The 17,829-nt window shown below is 43.0% G+C and overlaps 1 protein-coding gene across 1 annotated transcript in view; it reads right to left on the bottom strand.

Moving 5' to 3' along the window:
• The window catches only part of OXTR (oxytocin receptor), a 30,139-nt gene extending 22,707 nt beyond the window's left edge, over positions 1-7,432 (bottom strand). The window contains exon 1 of the mRNA XM_083724958.1: positions 7,086-7,432. The gene's annotated coding sequence lies outside the window, so the exon portion shown is untranslated. The remainder of the gene's footprint in view (positions 1-7,085) is intronic.
• Between the last annotated feature and the right edge of the window lie 10,397 nt (positions 7,433-17,829).

Genomic DNA, 17,829 nt, shown 5'->3' with positions numbered 1-17,829 from the left:
CAGCAAATGGGTACACCACCAACTGACATCTATAATATCCAAGACTCGCTAGGCTATTTTGGTGCTTGAGGCAGAAATAGACATAAGCACCTCTCCCTGAGAGCAAAAACAAGCAAACAAACCACAATAATAATTGACAATTTCCTAGCCTTTCATGAAGCTCATCTGCAGCTGTTGGAAGTGACTACTGTACTCTGCCTACTGGCAAAGCCAGCTCTAGGACAAATAGTGAGGTGGCATGCTGCTCACCCACCCAAAATGGAGGAGTTAAAAATTCCATTGGCCTGAGGCAAAGCTCTTGCACTCCCTGGACTACTGTGTGAAAACAGTGAGCAAAGATCTGAGGAGAAGATAAGTGACTGCACCTTCCAGCTAAAGATCAATTTCATCACATAAACAGAAACCACACTTTACATTTCCAAAGACCTGGAAGTGATTATTGCTACTATTGTTCTTATTATTAATTACCTGTCCTTAACCCTAAGGTCCCAGGCAGGGCTTTTTTTCAGCCAGAATCACCAGAACTCAGTTCTGGCACCTCTCAGGTGGGTGCTATTGCCATTATAAGAGAACATGGGAGGTGAGTGAGTTCTGGCACCTCTTTTCCTAGAAAAATAGCATTGGTCAAAGGGCAGTTTAGAGCAAATAAAACACAGTTTTAAAAGTGTTTGTTTGTTTTTTAGAACTGACAATCACAGAAAAAGGTGGAACCTACAAATATACATATCAAGTGTCAAGAGCCAGGGTAAAGAGGTGTGGCACTTCACACATTATCTCCTCAGAGGCAAGATATAATTATTGGAACTGTGAGAGGTATGAGGACAGGCCTTGCGGATGCCTGAAGGAGTCGATGTCTCTGAATGACACTTTTCTGGCTTTGTCAGAAAGCTCACAAAATTGAGTAATCTGCCTCACAACCTTTGCTCCAATCTAGTCCTGGTGACAGTGTTTGCTTAAATAGCTGTCACACCAAATCCCCCAAAGATCTTTTTAAACTCTGTGGAGTTTAAGAAGCCTGCTTTTTTAGCTTTTTGCCGGGGGGGGGGGAGTACAGCTGTGCTGTGAGAAGAATCTCGGGTGCATTTGGGTACATTGTGCATTCCTCTGAGTCACAACAGTCATTTCCCAATTTACCTCTCTGGCTCTTCCCAGTATTGTTCTGCACTATATGCTTCTGAGTTTTCCCTGGGTATCTCTTCTCCCACCCTTAATTATTTAATTTAGGCAGGAATCCTCCCCCCTCCAATTTAACTGAAAAGCATACAGTACATGTTTTGGTTCAGCTGCACCTCCTGTCTTTTCCCTATTTTTTTGTTAACAAGGAGATAGTTTCATCTCGGTAGCTGGAAAAGTGGGGTGAGGGGGATATGGGTGCTCTTTGAAGTGAATAGATTAGATGTTGATTTCTTGTAGTAACAATTTAGTTGTGTGGTAAAAGCTTTGGGGGAGAGCCCCATCTGTTAGGCTGGATTGGAGCTGCAGTTTAATTACTCTCCTTTTGTGTTGACAATCAGACTACATAAAAGAATGTCAGGCGCTAATGAAAAATGGCTTTCCTGTTTACAGCATTTACTGACAAGAGAGAGACAAGGGACAGGATCCAGCTCTTAGGGGTTTATATGCTGTTTAGAAGAGTCCAAATGCCTTCAAGTGTTTTGTGACAGGTGAGGGATGGGGGGGGGGGACCGACAACATCAAAGGAAATTTGAATTCTATATTGACTTCCCTGCAAAAATCCTAAAGTTGTAACCCCAACCCCTAATTTTTTCTTTCTGAATAAATTATGAAAGCAAATTTGCATTTGTATTCTCCTTCACTTCTTATTTTCATCTCTGGTTTCATGTGATGGGGGAAGAGGCGGTAGGACATACAGATCAGTCCAGGGTGATATTCAAAGAGACTTCAGACTGGTACCCATGATAAGTGAAGCAGGAGTTCCCACCAGCCCACTGAAATTCCCCTCCAGATTCTTAGTAGTTTTGAAGTTTTTATTTGCAGACACTTATTTGTTTACTAACTTGGAAGCTGGACCAAATAGATTCAGCAGAATCCATCTAAACTTTTGGAACAACCTTAGGGGCTTTTGAAATGTGTAAGAGCTCTCTAAGCATCCTCACAGCTGAGCTTCCTGTGAGCAACCAGATTCTGTTATTCAAATCCCCTATTATTTAGGGGCTTCAGATGCACCTCAACACACACACACACACACACACACACACACTGAAAGAATGCACTGAAGGGGATATGGAGTCCTGTGAACAATCTCTATCACTTGCTGCAGATGTGTGCAGTAGCCTCAGGGAGGGAGGCTACTAGACCAAATGGCCTTGCAACTTGCTTCATGGGCTATTTTAGTTCACGAGGAGGAGGGTTCATCTGATCTTCCTTATTGTGAAGGCATTTTGGTGTCACACATGCCTTTCACAAACTATTTGTATGCTGACAATGATACTTCTACATTTGGACATTTTTTCCTCAGAGAACAGAATTCCTTCACCAGAATATTAATGAAACACTGACCAACAATCAACTAGCACTCATTTTCTCGATTTAAATCAACAGTGGATGCAAGACGTCACTTCATTTATTCATTTATTATTCTGCTGTTCATTTATTTTTTGCTCCAAATGTTGTTCCTCACGCCTCGCACACATTCCATGGACTGCCTACTCCGATTAAACGTACAACAAAAGCATTTTATCCAGTGGGCCTTAAATAAGCAGTTTGAGACTGTTCTTTTCAAGGAAAGAGACCGATAGTCAAGCAAGATGTGGCTTTGGGAAGAAAGCTATGCCTCTGATATTGTCCCCCTGTCCCCAAACCTGTGGTTAGCATGCACAGCAAAGAAACATTCCCAGCTGTCAGCTAAAAACAAGGCTAGAGATTAGGCCTCCTCCCATGAAGCCTTTTGTGTTTTGGTTAAAGGTGAACCCAAATCACCACAGCCACCATTTCTCCACTCCAGTCCTCCTCCAGTAGCTTTGCTTTTTTTAAAAACCGGTAAATTACATAACTACAGCAATGCTGCATTATCAGAATATATCATTCTAGGTGGATGAGCCAGCGTTTGTCCCAAGAGATGGCAGTGGCAGTGGCAGCTGTAACAGAGCATCCCACTATGTTTATGACTGGTTGCGTTACTTTCAGGTTAATGAAATGTTTAAAAAAGACATCAAAGAAAATGGTTATGCAGAAAAAGACTCAAAGTTTCAAACAGACATAATAAACAATGATTGTAAAACTTTATCAAAAATGTATAAGATATTGTTGGAATGGTATACGAATGATGAAGAAGTTAAATCAGTAATGATACATTGGGCCAAGGACTTTGGTTACAATATACAGTTTGATGATTGGGAAATATTATGGAAAGAAAATTTAAAATTTACTGCATGTATGGTGTTAAAGGAAAATGTCATGAAAATGTTTTATAGATGGTACATCACACCGGTAAAATTAGCAAAAATGTTTAAGACATGTAATAAGTGTTGGAAATGTAAAGAAAAAGAAGGAACGTTTTATCATATGTGGTGGGATTGTAAGAAAGTGATAAGTTTCTGGGAGATGATATATAATGAATTGAAAAAGATGTTAAAATACACATTTGTAAAGAAACCAGAAGCTTTTCTTTTAGGGATTACAGGAAAGGAAATAAGGAGAAAGGATTGTAAACTTTTCCAATACGCAGTTACAGCAGCAAGAATTTTATTGGCCCAGAAATGGAAGCAAGAGGAAATACCGACGATAGAAGAATGGAAAATGAAACTGACAGATTATGCGGAATTGGACAAACTAACGGGGAAAATTAGATATCTGCGAGACCAAAAGTTCTTCGAAGACTGAGGAAAGTTTGTAGAATATCTGAAAAATGTATGTGATGTGCAAACAACGCTAGTGGGGTTTCAAGAAGCACTGTGAAAACTGAGGTGTATTGCTAAAAAGAAATAGAACGGGGAGGGAGGACAAACTGCAATACAAATAAAGGGAATGTGTAATTGAGAGGTAAATATGGAGATTACCAGAGAAGCTGAAGGAAGTCCAAAAAGAGATAATTTGTGAAAATTTGGATAAAATTGTATAATTGTGTTGAAAATTAATAAAAATTTATGTAACAGAGCATCCCATTGCCTCAGCATGGCCACCACTGCTAGCCTCTTACCTTGAGTAGCTTGTAGTGGCTGCTGGAAAGTGGGCAAAGAGGAGAGACTGCCCCCACTGAGGCCCAGCCCTGTGTGATGTGTTGGCTCTGAGGGGCAGGCAGAGGGCAGGGCTGCCATGGGTGGGAAGAAAGGGGGAGCAGAGCAGAGAGCAAGGAGTCTTGATTTAAAACAAAAAACTTTGTGCATCCCTGTCTACTTATGCCCCTTTCTAAAATTTACAAAGAACAAAATAAAATAAAATCAGGATTAAGAGTTATTCTCAGGACAGTGGAGGGTGTGTATTTTTGTGTCCCATTGCTGTGGTGGTGGCACACGCCCTTTCTCTGGTAGGAAATGCTTTGTGTGGAGGCTGTGGGGCACCCAAAAAGGGAAGTCAATGAGGGTCAGCTGTGGGGCGTGAGAACTCCTGCAGGGGTGACAGAAACACAGGTGCTGAAGGGGCAACATCGCCTCCAACATTCCTCAGGGGAAAATGTCCCTATTTTCATCTGAGGAATGTTGGAGAGTATGTATGTGTGTGAGTGAGGGAGGAGGAAGAGGAAGACAGTATAGAGTTACAATGGGGGTTTGAGGGAGGTTGTGACTCAGAGGCGGTTGAGGGGGAAAGTTGGGAAATCATGGGAGAGCCAGAGCAACAGCTGGCTGACACGTTGTCACTAGAAAGCATTCCAGACCCTCCATCTCCCAGAACCCGGCAAGCCTTAGAAGTAGGAGAGCAAAGAGCTTGAAGACAGAGGGCACTTAGTGGCACCCATAGAGGAGATGATGGTGATGAAAGAGGAAGTGGGAGAGAAGGGGGGTGGAGATGCACTCGGGACAATGCCATTATCTAAGAAGCAGTGTTCTATTGTCTCTCTTTGTAAAGTTTGAAATAAAAAAGGACTGTAATAAACTTTTTCTTGTCTTTATACTTTCCTGGGCAACCAGCCAGGAGCTGCTGACAGCACCTTGACACCACCATTAACTCCAATTTTGGGCAAGATTGTGCTGATTTTTTTGGTGAGATCTTCCCCAAATGGATGCGATCTTACACCAAATCAGCACTGGTTGAGGTGGTACTTCTCCACCAGTAGCGGATGTGACAGGTCAGGCAAGGCACCTGAGGGTATGCCTCCTTGGGGGCTTCTGCAGCCTGAAGCAGAGGTTTCACCCTGCCTGATAGCAGGGCCAGCTCTGGGAACAGTATAAAGACTTTTTCCATAATAGGCTAGTTTCCTAAGAGAGCAATCCCATACATGTTTTTTTTCTCCAAAGTAAATCCTGTTAAGTTCAAGTGGAGCTTAGGTATTTAAGCAGTTTAAGAGGCAATGGCAAAGAATTTAAACATGTGGTCCTACAGCTGCAGTCTGAAGTGGTAGGATCTCAGTTTGAACAAGTGGTATAGTCCCCAAAGAGCCACACAACGTTTTTTATTCTGAACATGCTGTTTTATCTTTGCAATTTTGCAAATTTTCTCTCTCTACTGAAATGCATGGATAATAATAATAATAATAATAATAATAAACACATAACATACACATACACCCGGACAACACCATTACTGGCCCCAACAACATCACACATACCATCTCGGGACTATTTAATTGCTCATCGTCTAACATTGTGTATGCCATCAAATGCCAACAGTGTCCTTCAGCTCTCTATATTGGACAAACAGGCCAGACCTTACGCCAAAGAATAAACGGACATAAATCGGACATCAGGTATCACAAGACAGAGAAACCAGTGGGAGAACACTTCAATCTCCCAGGACATTCTATACAAGATCTCAAAGTAGCTGTTTTACTACAAAGGAATTTCAGAAATAGACTGGAAAGAGAAGCTGCTGAATTGCAACTTATCACCAAACTTAAAACCATGGAGAGACCTGGTCTGAACAAAGACACTGGATTCTTATCTCATTATACATGACAAAGCCATTTTTCACCTTCTCACCCCTTGCTTTTTCCTGTAAGACCTATTGCAGTCGTTAAGAGTCGTCAACAGGCTCATCACAGCTATCTGCCAATCACCCATTCCCACCACCCTTCTGAGTAATACCCCTCCCCACCTTCTCACTATATAGAAGGGTCTGGAAACTTCTGTTTCAGTGTATCTGAAGAAGTGTGCATGCACACGAAAGCTCATACCAAGAACTAACTTAGTTGGTCTTTAAGGTGCTACTGGAAGGAATTTTTTTTGTTTTGAATATCAGGTAGTTATTTATCTCTTTGACATCTGATGGGAGGGCGTTCCACAGGGCAGGCACCACTACTGAGGAGGCCTCTGAGTTTCCTCAGATAGTTAACTAAGTTTTATGCAGAGTAGACCTACGAACTTAATGAGCAAACTAGGGCCATTAATCCCAATGGAATTCCAATGGATTTTTTTTGCAAAATCTCAAAAAAGAGAAGTTTTTGAGCTATTTTAAAGGAAATATGCCAAAATCTACACTACCAACATGGGTTGCCATATGTCTGGATTTTCCTGGGCATTTCAGCAATTTCTGTCCGGACACAGTTTCCAACAGCCAAATCCTGGTTATGTCTTGGAAATTCTGAACATATGGCAACCCTACATTAGAGTATCTATGCTCACAGCTGTCTGCTAGATGAAGTTAATTGTGCTTCTAAACATAGTTGTGCTGGGGCTCTCTGCATGTTCCTCATATTCAGCCCATGCTGGACCTACTCCATCCAGTGCACTGGCAGTGAACTTTAGTTACTCACTTCTCTCCTCTTTCTGCCATGCTACTCCTTGGTAGAATAAAAACCCATCCATCATGCGAAAAAGAAAAGGAGAGAAAAAAGAGGCAAACAACAGGTTCAGAACAAAGTGTGCAATTTGAGTCAGTTTCTACGAATTGGCATTGATCTGCATACAGACTGATACAAATAACCCCAACTGTACCAACATAGACATTTGCATTTCATTTGTGTATCTTACCTTTGGCACCACGTGATTCACTGCTTCCACAGGCAAGCTGCAAATTACCATACAGTTCTTTGTTTCCAAAGGTAAAAGTTAGAAGCCAACCAGCTTCTCTTGACCTTGCCTGACTGCCCTCTGCTACAGATTTTGTATTATTTTCTCCACTCCCAAGGTACATTACACTGCAGCACACATTCAAAGCAGGAGGCTGGATGTGACGGCTCCAGATCACTCTAGCCCCGTGATTCTATGTTTAGCAACACTCACCTTCCTGCTTATAGCATCACATTCTGGTGTGAAGTGAACGACCTGCCTGCCTCTCTTTAGGTTGTCATTCATGGAGTTATGCTGTTCATTCTGATGGCAAATGGGTCTACTTTCCCCCCGCTTCGCTTTGCTGGAAACTCCCACCCCACCCCTTTTAATTTGCTTTCCACCGAAGCAAAAATTGCTCTCTTCCCCTCCCCTTTGTTAGAAGGAAAGGCTTCAGGGAGCAAAAGATGTAGCATTGCCAGCTTTATAGCTTGCCACCCGCAAGATGAAGCAGTGGAGCCTCAGTCCAGACTCAATTACGCATGCAGGGCACAGTAGTGCCGCTTTGCAGGAGACTTCTAGCGAGTGCTCTGCTTTCAAAAAAGGAAAACAGCTGCCTTTTGCTCCTGCAGGACATAGTGCTGCCTGCTGATTTCTTTAGGTGTGTGTGTGTGTGTGTGTGTGTGTGTGTGTGTGTATATATATATATATATATATGCTTTCGTAGATTTTCACGGGTACAGGAATGCAGGTTTTGGTGTCCTCGGGTGTCCTTTTACACGGGAAGACACCCGAGGACACCAAAACCTGCATATATATATATATATATATATATATATATATGGCTCAGTTTATAAAGAGCAGGAATTTAGACAACTAATTTAAAAAATGTGAGACTTTTAAATGGTAGGTCCTTCAAAGGCTTCTAAACTAGGATAGATAGGAAAAAGTGAGACCTTCATTTTTACTATTGTGATTAATCTCTTACAAGCAGTGTCCGTGGATATGGTGCAGCCCAAAGCATCACAAGCAAAAGCAAGCAAGCAGAAATTAGGCATGCATATTTAATTTTAATATTTATTTATAAGACTGCATACATCGGTTTCTCAGGTAGTTCCTCATGCAGACACTGAACAGAGGACACCAAAGCTTTAGCTCAGCACAGTGCCTCCAGGTGCATTTGATAGTTGGGAGAAGGGATTAAAACACGAAGGAAAAGGAATGTAACACAAGGCAAATAAGAACAAATGCAACCATCAGGGTTAGCCATCAGGCTCAGGAGCCACTAGAAGAAGAAGAAAGCCTTTTCTTCCACAAATTTGCCAAACCCTCTTTCAAATCTATCCAAGTTGGTGGCCAACACTAGTGGGAGCAAATTCTATAAAGTCTGAAAAGTTGTGTTTAAGTTGAAGATCATGGGCTAAACCATGGGTAGGCAAACTAAGGCCCGGGGGCCGGATCCGGCCCAATTGCCTTCTAAATCCGGCCCACAGACAGTCCAGGAATCAGCGTGTTTTTGCATGAGTAGAATGTGTCCTTTTATTTAAAATGCATCTCTGGGTTATTTGTGGGGCACAGGAATTCATTCATCCCCTCAAAAAAAAATATAGCCCAGCCCCCCACAAGGTCTGAGGGACAGTGGACTGGTCCCCTGCTGAAAAAGTTTGCTGACCCCTGGGCTAAACTAAGGTCAGTTTAAGGGTGGCTTCAGGAGCAGCTTATTCCTGATTCAGCCTAGGGATTAGCAATGGGAATGGATGTTTCTGCTGTGCTCTTCCTTGATATCTTCCTCCTGGTACATGGATGCCCGTGGACAATAGATAGAATGCTTACAATGTAATTATCTGAATGAATATTCTTACAATATAATTATATGAATGAATACAGGAAATGAAAGAGAGCCGGACTTCTGGTAGTTGCATATATCCTTTGATGAGAACTGGAACATCTCACCTCAGAGGAGGTGAAAGATGCCTCTACTCTAAAGATCAACAGTATGTATGTATGTATGTATGTATGTGTGTGTATATATATATATATATATATATATATATATATATATATATATCAAAACCATTCAGAGTGTCCTATCATAGAAAGGTTTGGAGTCTGATATCCCAAATCCTACGAACACATTTAGCATTGTGATGGCCAGAATGATGATTCATAAATGTCCAGTTGTTGATGATGAAAGGAGAACAAAGAGTGCATAGGAACCCAAATAGATGTCAGGATTTGATGTCTCCATCTGACTGTACAGCTATCCACCAATCATGATCATAGAATTATAGAATCTCAAAACTGTAGAGTTCGGAGGCACCACAAGAACCATCTAGTCCAACATCTGCAATGCAGGAATCTTTTGTCCAGCGTGGAACTTGAATCCACAACCCTGAGATCAAGAGTCTCATGTCCTACTGATTGAGCTATGCTGAAGAGCAATATGTAAGAAACACTTCCCAAGAAATTGGAACATTTTGATTATCTACAGGGTCATTTTAATAGCAATGCACAGAGTAATGCATGGAGAATATTGTATACTGAAATACGTTTTACATTATGTTGAATTTTTCTAGCACTATTAATAGTTTGTTGATTGCTCTTTTCTAATGAGACTTCCCAGAGATGGCAGAAAGGAGTTAAACATTGGAAGAATGCATGTGCCTCATGAATATTTGCTCCCTGTTCCGATAAGCATGTCACACACAAATTTGTCAAAAGTATGGTAGATTTGGCCACCAGAGTTTCTGGGATCAGAATCTGTATCAGAATATTTAACCCAAATTTCAGGATGCCTCAGATTTCAGCAATGAGTTCAGAGTCCAACTGCCAGTACACCTGTGAAAACATAAACAAATGGCTTGCTTAAGATTCATGCCAATGTTCCACTTAGGATCCACTTAACTTCACTGTAGGCACAATAAATGTTGGTTTTAATTGATGAAACTTCTCAAAGAGAGAGAGAAAGAAGAAGAAGAAGATTTAAAAGCCATTAAACTGGACAAATGGCTGATGTTACCTGCAGAGAGATGAAAGCTTACAGTGCTGCTTGCCAGGACAGTATGGCCAAGTCCTCGCAGTGCAGGCAAAATATGAAAACATGTTATATAAAATCTAAACCACAATCAGTTGACTAGCTGGAATTTGATGAAAGTAAAAAACAAAACAAAAACCTGGGAAACATATAAAGAGAACCAGATGGTGAATGTCCTCAATAAATGCTTTATAAAAGATTCTGCAAAGGGTAAACGTAAATGCAAAAGTGGGGAGTGATGTGGGGGGCAGCATTTTTTGGCTGCAGCCCACAGCCTTGTATGATTCATGTAGTCTCAAGTTAAGAACATGAGAGTTGTCTTGCTGGATCAAACTCAAGTTCTAACTGGTCCAGCATTCTGCTTCCAGTTGTGGCCAGCTAGATGCCTCCGGGAAGTTTATAAGCTGGACATGAAAGCCATAGCTGATTTCTGTTGTTTGGCCCTCAGCACCTGGCATTCAGAAGAATATGGGGACTGAATATGGAGTTGCTGTTGCTAATAAAGGTAAAAGGTAAAGGACCCCTGAATGGTTAAGTCCAGTCAAAGGCAACTATACGGTTGTGGAGCTCATCTCATTTTCAGGCCAAAGGAGCCAGTGTTTGTCCACAGACAGCTTTCTAGGTCATGTGGTCAGCATAACTAAACCACTACTGGCACACAGAAACACCATTTACCTTCCCGCTGCAGTGGTACCAATTTATCTACTTGCACTTTGATGTGCTTTCGAACTGCTAGGTTGGCAGGAGCAGGGACCGAGCAATGGGGGCTCACCCCGTCGCGGGGATTCAAACTGCCGACCTTCTGATCGGCAAGCCCAAGAGGCTCAGTGGTTTAGACCACAGCACCACCCGCTCCCTTAGTTGTTGCTAATAGCCATAGACAGACCTATCCTTCGTGACATTGTCCCATCCTTGCATAAAGCCAGTCTTAGTAAGTGCTAAATGCCATTGGTCTGAATCAAGTCTAAGGCTGAATACGCAACAGGTTGTCAATGCACATGTGACTTGCACATTTGGTCACATGGGTGCTTTCAACCAGTGCTTTTTCCCTTAAAAAAATGTTTAGGGGTACTCTCATTTTCCTACTCATATTTAAACACTGCCCCTCAATGAGGCCAAACTTAGATTCACAAAATGTTTAAGGATATGTGTACCCTTGTGTACACCCAGAAAAAAGCACTGCTTTCAACTGAACACTTCTCTCATTACTTCTGGCCTTAGTGGGCTGTGTTTGATGGGGTGTATTCACACTGTGTATTGTTGTCCTCCTCCCCTCAGTTATTACTTCCCCACCCTACCTAAGTTCTGGAAACCACAGGTCCATTGTGGGCCCGTGTGCAGGTATTTGTTTACCTATGCGCAGGGCCAATTCATTTTTTTTTATGCATATTTTTCAAAAGACCCAGTGTCCTTTCTCCAGAGTTTGCCTGAAGTTCTGCCCAGTTTCACAAAAAACGGTTCACAGATTTTGAAAGGGTTGTCTTCTCCACTCAGTGCTGGGGATCATAAAGGGGGAGGGTGCTGTTGCACTCAGGTCCTGCTGGCAAGCTTCCCATATGCATGTGGTTGGCCACTGTGAGAACAGGATGCTGATCTGGTTGGGCCTTTGGCCTAATCCACAAGCACAACCCATCACAAACCCTTTATCTTCATTTTGTGAAGCTAAAATCCATGTGTCATGCTTCCTGGGTCCAGATTTCTGAGCCAAGTCTTTAGCACGGCTACGAATACTGTGATTTTACTAAGATGTTCCTGTCAAGACATATTCCTGAGCATTGCCTGATTTCTTTTTATTTTCTTTCGACACAGCTTGCAAACTGAAGAGATAAGAATACCAGTATTTCTATTTGACAGGCTACTCAGTACTACAAACAATGAAATGTGGAAAGTTCTCCAATGGCATAAGAGAGCTCTAATTCTTCCAGCAGGCCTTGTTCAAATCTGGGCCAAACACTTGGAGGACTTAATGCCGCAGTGACCATCTCCGCTGTAGATAATTTTGCAAAACCTAGAGTGGCCACGTAAAAAGCTATTTGGAAAGAACATCCTATCAAGCCTACATACAGCCTGTGGGGCTTAAAGCTTTAATTGATTATTCTCTGTGATTAATTCATTAAAGCATTAATCCTGCCTTGCAGATAAGTACACACACATAAAAAAAAATTAACAGGCCCTGCTCCCCCAAAAGACATGCTATTTTGTCTGCCCACATACATGTTCCTGTGTGGCTCAGAGAGGCTTGCATGTTAGGTCTGCCAAGCTTCACTTCAGCAAGACATTCATACTCACCCCAGGCATGTCAGTAACTGGGCAGTTATTATTAATTTCAAGATTTCTAAAAGGTTTTCAGTTAATTAGTGACTGTGGGGAGCTGAAACGTAAGTGGTTGCAGAAGACAGCATGTTCTGCATTTCAGATACCCCAAGGAGAAAAAAATAATGTGTCTGCAGAAGCCGCCGCAGGCAGAGGCCCCTCACGGCAAAGACTTTTCCTACTCCAAAATCTGGGAAGGGCATTCCAACCCCATGCAAAGAATAAGCTCCTGTTATTAGTACTGAAATTTGTGCAAAGAGAAATTATCAGATTTACGGAGCACTTTTTAAATGGCTTTTCCATCACCCTTGCATCAGCTCTAGAAGGTAGATCACAAACATTCCCCAGTTACAATGGCATGAGCTTTCATAGCCTACCGCCCACTTTACTGAATACTTTGTTATATTTGTTAGTCTTTAAGGTACTATAAAACTATCTGTCATTTGCCCAGGCAGGCACAGTATGTGACCCGTGAGAGCAGCAAAATAACCAGACTGTACAACAGTGTTGGGATAAAATCAGGCCAAATCTTTATTGACAGCAGCAGGCAGGGCCAGAGTTCGCATTGCATTGGGTGCCAGGGTCTCAGCATCAGTTCATTATTCCACAAGCCCCAGGTAAAGGCGTCCAGTGCTTATTGGGCAGAGAACGAGGCTTCCCAGATACCCTGGAGAATCTTACTTGCTTGCACAGCTGTCAAATCCGCCTGGTTTAAAAGGCTTTTTAATCATCTGAAACTGACCAGCACACTATAACTCTGAGATATATTCCAGAAATGGGTATATCCTAGGCTACTCAATGAACTTTTTACAGTACAGCATATGCACCGCAGATGTTGGCAATGCTACGTTTTGCTACACACCCAGATCTCCAGACCTACAAGGAACGCATCCTGACGGTGGTATTGTCACCAGATTAAAATGATAACTGAAGAGCTAGCACTGACAAAAAGGAAGTGTACCACTTGCTTTACCACAAGGAAAATGTAACATGAAAGCAGCCTTTGCATTGCTGAACACCCCACCACCGAACTCCTACCACGTGATCAGTCATTCTGATTTAATCATCAAAAGCAAGAATCCTGAAATACAGTGAGAAACATTTTCCTGCAGCGTATCTTAAACTCAGCAGCCGCATGTCCATGAAGACCCAAAACTTTAAAGCTCATCAGAACTTCAAAGTTTTGAAAAGTTTTGGGTCTTCTTGCTTGCTGGTTTTTGGTAGGGAGGGGGGGTGGTTTTTAAAAAAGTACTATTCCACACTTCTGAGCCTCATTCATCAGTTACTTTTAACATGAAAGAAGAAAATTCAGTTTGATTCCCCCCCCCCCATTCCCTGGGTTCGCAGTGTTCCTGTATTAAGAACAGAGTGCAGATATTCACACAAAAAATTATGTATGGAATATTTTATTGTAATGGCCAGCTCTGCTGCCTCTTAGCAATGAATGTAACAGAAAGGAAGAACCTAAAATCTCCTGGTATTTCTTGTTCGACAACCGTACTCTTATAGGATATGTGCGTACATTTGCACGACCCATTCTATGTAAGCCAAGAGGTGTACAATAGAAAACTCAAATGATTTAAGTGTGTGCGTGTGAACGAAATCGAAGCTATTTTATTTATTTATTTGTTATTTAAAGCATTCTTACCCTGCTTTTCAGCTCAAAGGGCTCCTAGAGCGCTCATATAAGAGCAATAAAAAGAAGTCAGTCTCCTCCTACAGGCTTAAACCAGGGAACCAGACAGAGGGCCTTCTCAGTAGTGGCGCCCACCCTGTGGAACACCCTCCCTTCAGATGTGAAGGAAATAAGTAGCTATCCTATCTTTAAAAGACATCTGAAGACAGCCCTGTTCAGGGAAGCTTTTAATATTTTACGCTGTATTGTTTTTAATACTTGATTGGGAGCCGCCCAGAGTGGCTAGGGAAACTCAGCCAGATGGGCGGGGTATAAATAATAAATTATTATTATTATTATTATTATTATTATTATTATTATTATTATCTAAAAGACACAACACAAAAGGAAAAGGGACAAGGAGGGAAGAAAACAAATAACCTCAGGCACTGATATTCTCCTCACAACAATCCCATGAGGTAGGTTAGGCTGATAGATTATGACTGTCCCAAGATCACCCAGGGAGCTTCATGACTAAGTGGGAATTTGAACTTTGGACTCCCAGGTCCTAGTTCAACACTCTAACCATTACACTGCACTGCCTTTCTTTGTTAAATGTATGCCCCTACATTTCTGTTTTAAAAAACGCCCCAGCTGACTAGACATAAAAGCTGGTAACAGTAGAAATCCAGTCAGGAAAATAAGACTGGCCTAAATTGACTTGTATACAACCAAAGTATAGGCATCAGCTTGGTGTCTCTTGGGAGCGTGTTCCAAAGACAGGGGACCATCACCAAAAACATTTTGGTCCCAGTTTCCCCACTTCTAATCTTCGATGACCAGGGCACTAGGAACAGGCCCAGTGAGGAAGATCTAAGTGAATGGAAAGAAGGGGGTCCTAAGGAAAGGACAGAAATAATGTGCCCATGATGAAATTGCACTCTTGATGATATCATTGAGGCATCGAGCCCAAGGCCTTGTAATCTGACTAATAGTCAAGCTGTTTACTGACATTTTAGGAATATAACTCCATTATCCAAGTTCAATTTCAAGTGAAGATCATCACCCCTCCCTCAGGACAAGTACGGACATAATTCATAGACTAGATATTAGCAGAAAGCATGTTTCCTGTTGTGATGGCAAGTCTCAGTTGACTGAATGGAGCATGTACTTACCAGATGTGCACTTCGCCGCCTCCATTGCATCTGCAGAAAACAGCAGCAGGAGACTTTTTCAGGTGGTTCGCAATCTATCGGAACCACCTGCACCACGGGGCCTGGTAGGGATCCCAAGATCTCCTGCAATGCTTTTGCAAAGTTTTTTGCAGATAAAGTCGCTCAGATTCAGAAGGAGGTAGACTCCACCGTTGGAGCAGGGCCAGGGTGGGAGAGTGCTAGAGTTCTGTCTAGTCCTGTTACATGGGATCAATTCCAAACTGTTACCTCTGAGGATGTGGACAGGCTGCTTGGACAAGTGAAACCGACCACCTGTCTCCTTGATCCTTGCCCATCCTGGCTGATAAAAGCGAGCCGGGAAGGGCTGGGCGATGGGCTCTGCAGGGTGGTGAATGCTTCCCTCTGTGAGGGAGCCTTCCCAGACCTGCTGAAAGAGGCGGTCGTTAAACCGCTTCTTAAAAAAACATCTTTAGACCCAGCCAATTTGGCCAACTATCGCCCAGTCTTAAATTTACCATTCTTGGGCAAGGTGATTGAGCGGGTGGTTGCCAAACAACTCCAAGCACGCCTGGAGGATGCAGACCGTTTGGATCCCTTCCAATCGGGATTCAGGCCTCACCATGGGACTGAAACTGCCTTGGTTGCACTGGTTGATGATCTCCGGTGGGCTAGGGACAAAGGTGAGAGCTGTTTCCTAGTTCTGCTGGATCTCTCAGCGGCCTTTGACACCATCGACCATAACATCCTTCTGGACGGTCTATAGGGGCTGGGAGCTGGGGGCACTGTTATACGGTGGTTCTGCTCCTTTCTCCTGGTCCATGTTCAGAAAGTGGTGGGGGGGATGAGTGTTCAGACCCCTGGGCCCTCACTTGTGGGGTGCCTCAGGGTTCCGTCCTCTCTCCCATGCTTTTTAACATCTATATGAAGCCGCTGGGAGAGATCATCAGGGGGTTTGGACTGGGTGTCCATCAATATGCAGATGATACACAGCTCTACCTCTCTTTCAAATCAGAACCAGTGAAGGCGGTGAAGGTCCTGTGTGATTGCCTGGAGGCTGTTGGATGATGGATGGCGGCTAACAGATTGAGGCTGAATCCTGACAAGACAGAAGTACTGTTTTGGGGGGACAGGGTGTGGGCGGGTGTGGGGGATTTCCTGGTCCTGAATGGGGTAACTGTGCCCCTGAAGGACCAGGTGCGCAGCCTGGGAGTCATTTTGGACTCACAGCTGTCCATGGAGGCACAGGTTACGGTAATACTGTGTCCAGGGCAGCTGTCTACCAGCTCCACCTGGTACGCAGGCTAAGACCCTACCTGCCCGCGGACTGTCTTGCCAGAGTGGTGCATGCTCTAGTTATCTCCCGCTTGGACTACTGCAACGCGCTCTATGTGGGGCTACCTTTGAAGGTGACCCAGAAACTGCAATTAATCCAGAATGCAGCAGCCAGACTGGTGACTGGGGGCGGCCGCCGGGACCACATAACACCAGTTCTGAGAGATCTGCATTGGCTCCCAGTACGTTTCCGAGCACAATTCAAAGTGTTGGTGCTGACCTTTAAAGCCCTAAACAGCCTCGGTCCAGTATATCTGAAGAAGAGTCTCCTCCCCCATCGTTCTGCCCGGACACTGAGATCCAGCACCGAGGGCCTTCTGGCGGTTCCCTCATTGCAAGAAGTAAGGTTACAGGGAACCAGGCAGAGAGCCTTCTCGGTAGTGGCACCCGTCCTGTGGAACGCCCTCCCAGCAGATGTCAAAGCAATAAACAACTATTTTACTTTTAAAAGACAACTGAAGGCAGCCCTCTTTAGGGAAGTTTTTAATGTCTGATGCTGTACTGTTTTTAATATTCAGTTGGAAGCCGCCCAGAGTGGCTGGGGAAACCCAGCCAGATGGGCAGGGTATAAATAATAAATTATTATTATTATTATTATTATTATTATTATTATTATTATTATTATTATTATTTATTAACTTCAAGGATCCATGGGGTTAACCTGTTCTGTTCTGCATGTGTAGGCTCTTTCCAGAAGCCAGCTCTCTCCGGCACCAGCTTCATCCAGCTTGACCAGCCAGTTGTCTAGAACAAGGCAAACACGTTTGTTGATGCTAGATAATAATGGCAGGGTGTACCTCCCTGCTATCTTGGACTCGAGATGTTTGGGCAGTAAATTCAGGCATTGCCCTGCTGCAACAAATGCACTCATCCTTCCTCCGGGTCTGGCAAAACGGCTTGGTGGCATGCTGAACAAGCAGATGGGGATGCCCATCCTATATTTCTGTTGCATGAAGTTGGGTGGGAAATCCCAGCTCTGTGAGTAAACGAGGCTGGTCTTTGTGTTAGTCAGCTTCACATTTTAACATTAAAATGGATACTAACTCTGGACTGGAAGAGGTATGATCCTGCAGAAGTCCTCTCTTAGAATCCTAGTCAGACCAAAAAAACAAACAAACCTGTCAATGACCTCTATTGATCTGTCATTGATTTAAAAAAATCAATTTTCAGTTAGACACTTACAAGCTTTACATAATTGTATTATTCATTTAAAGTGCAATTCTGTAGGCCAGGAGTAAATCAAGTTCAATGGGACTT

This window comes from Podarcis gaigeae, assembly GCF_964106915.1.
Source record: "Podarcis gaigeae genome assembly, chromosome: 2".
NCBI classification, from domain to species: domain Eukaryota; kingdom Metazoa; phylum Chordata; class Lepidosauria; order Squamata; family Lacertidae; genus Podarcis; species Podarcis gaigeae.
This window is presented reverse-complemented; position numbering and strand designations above follow the sequence as displayed.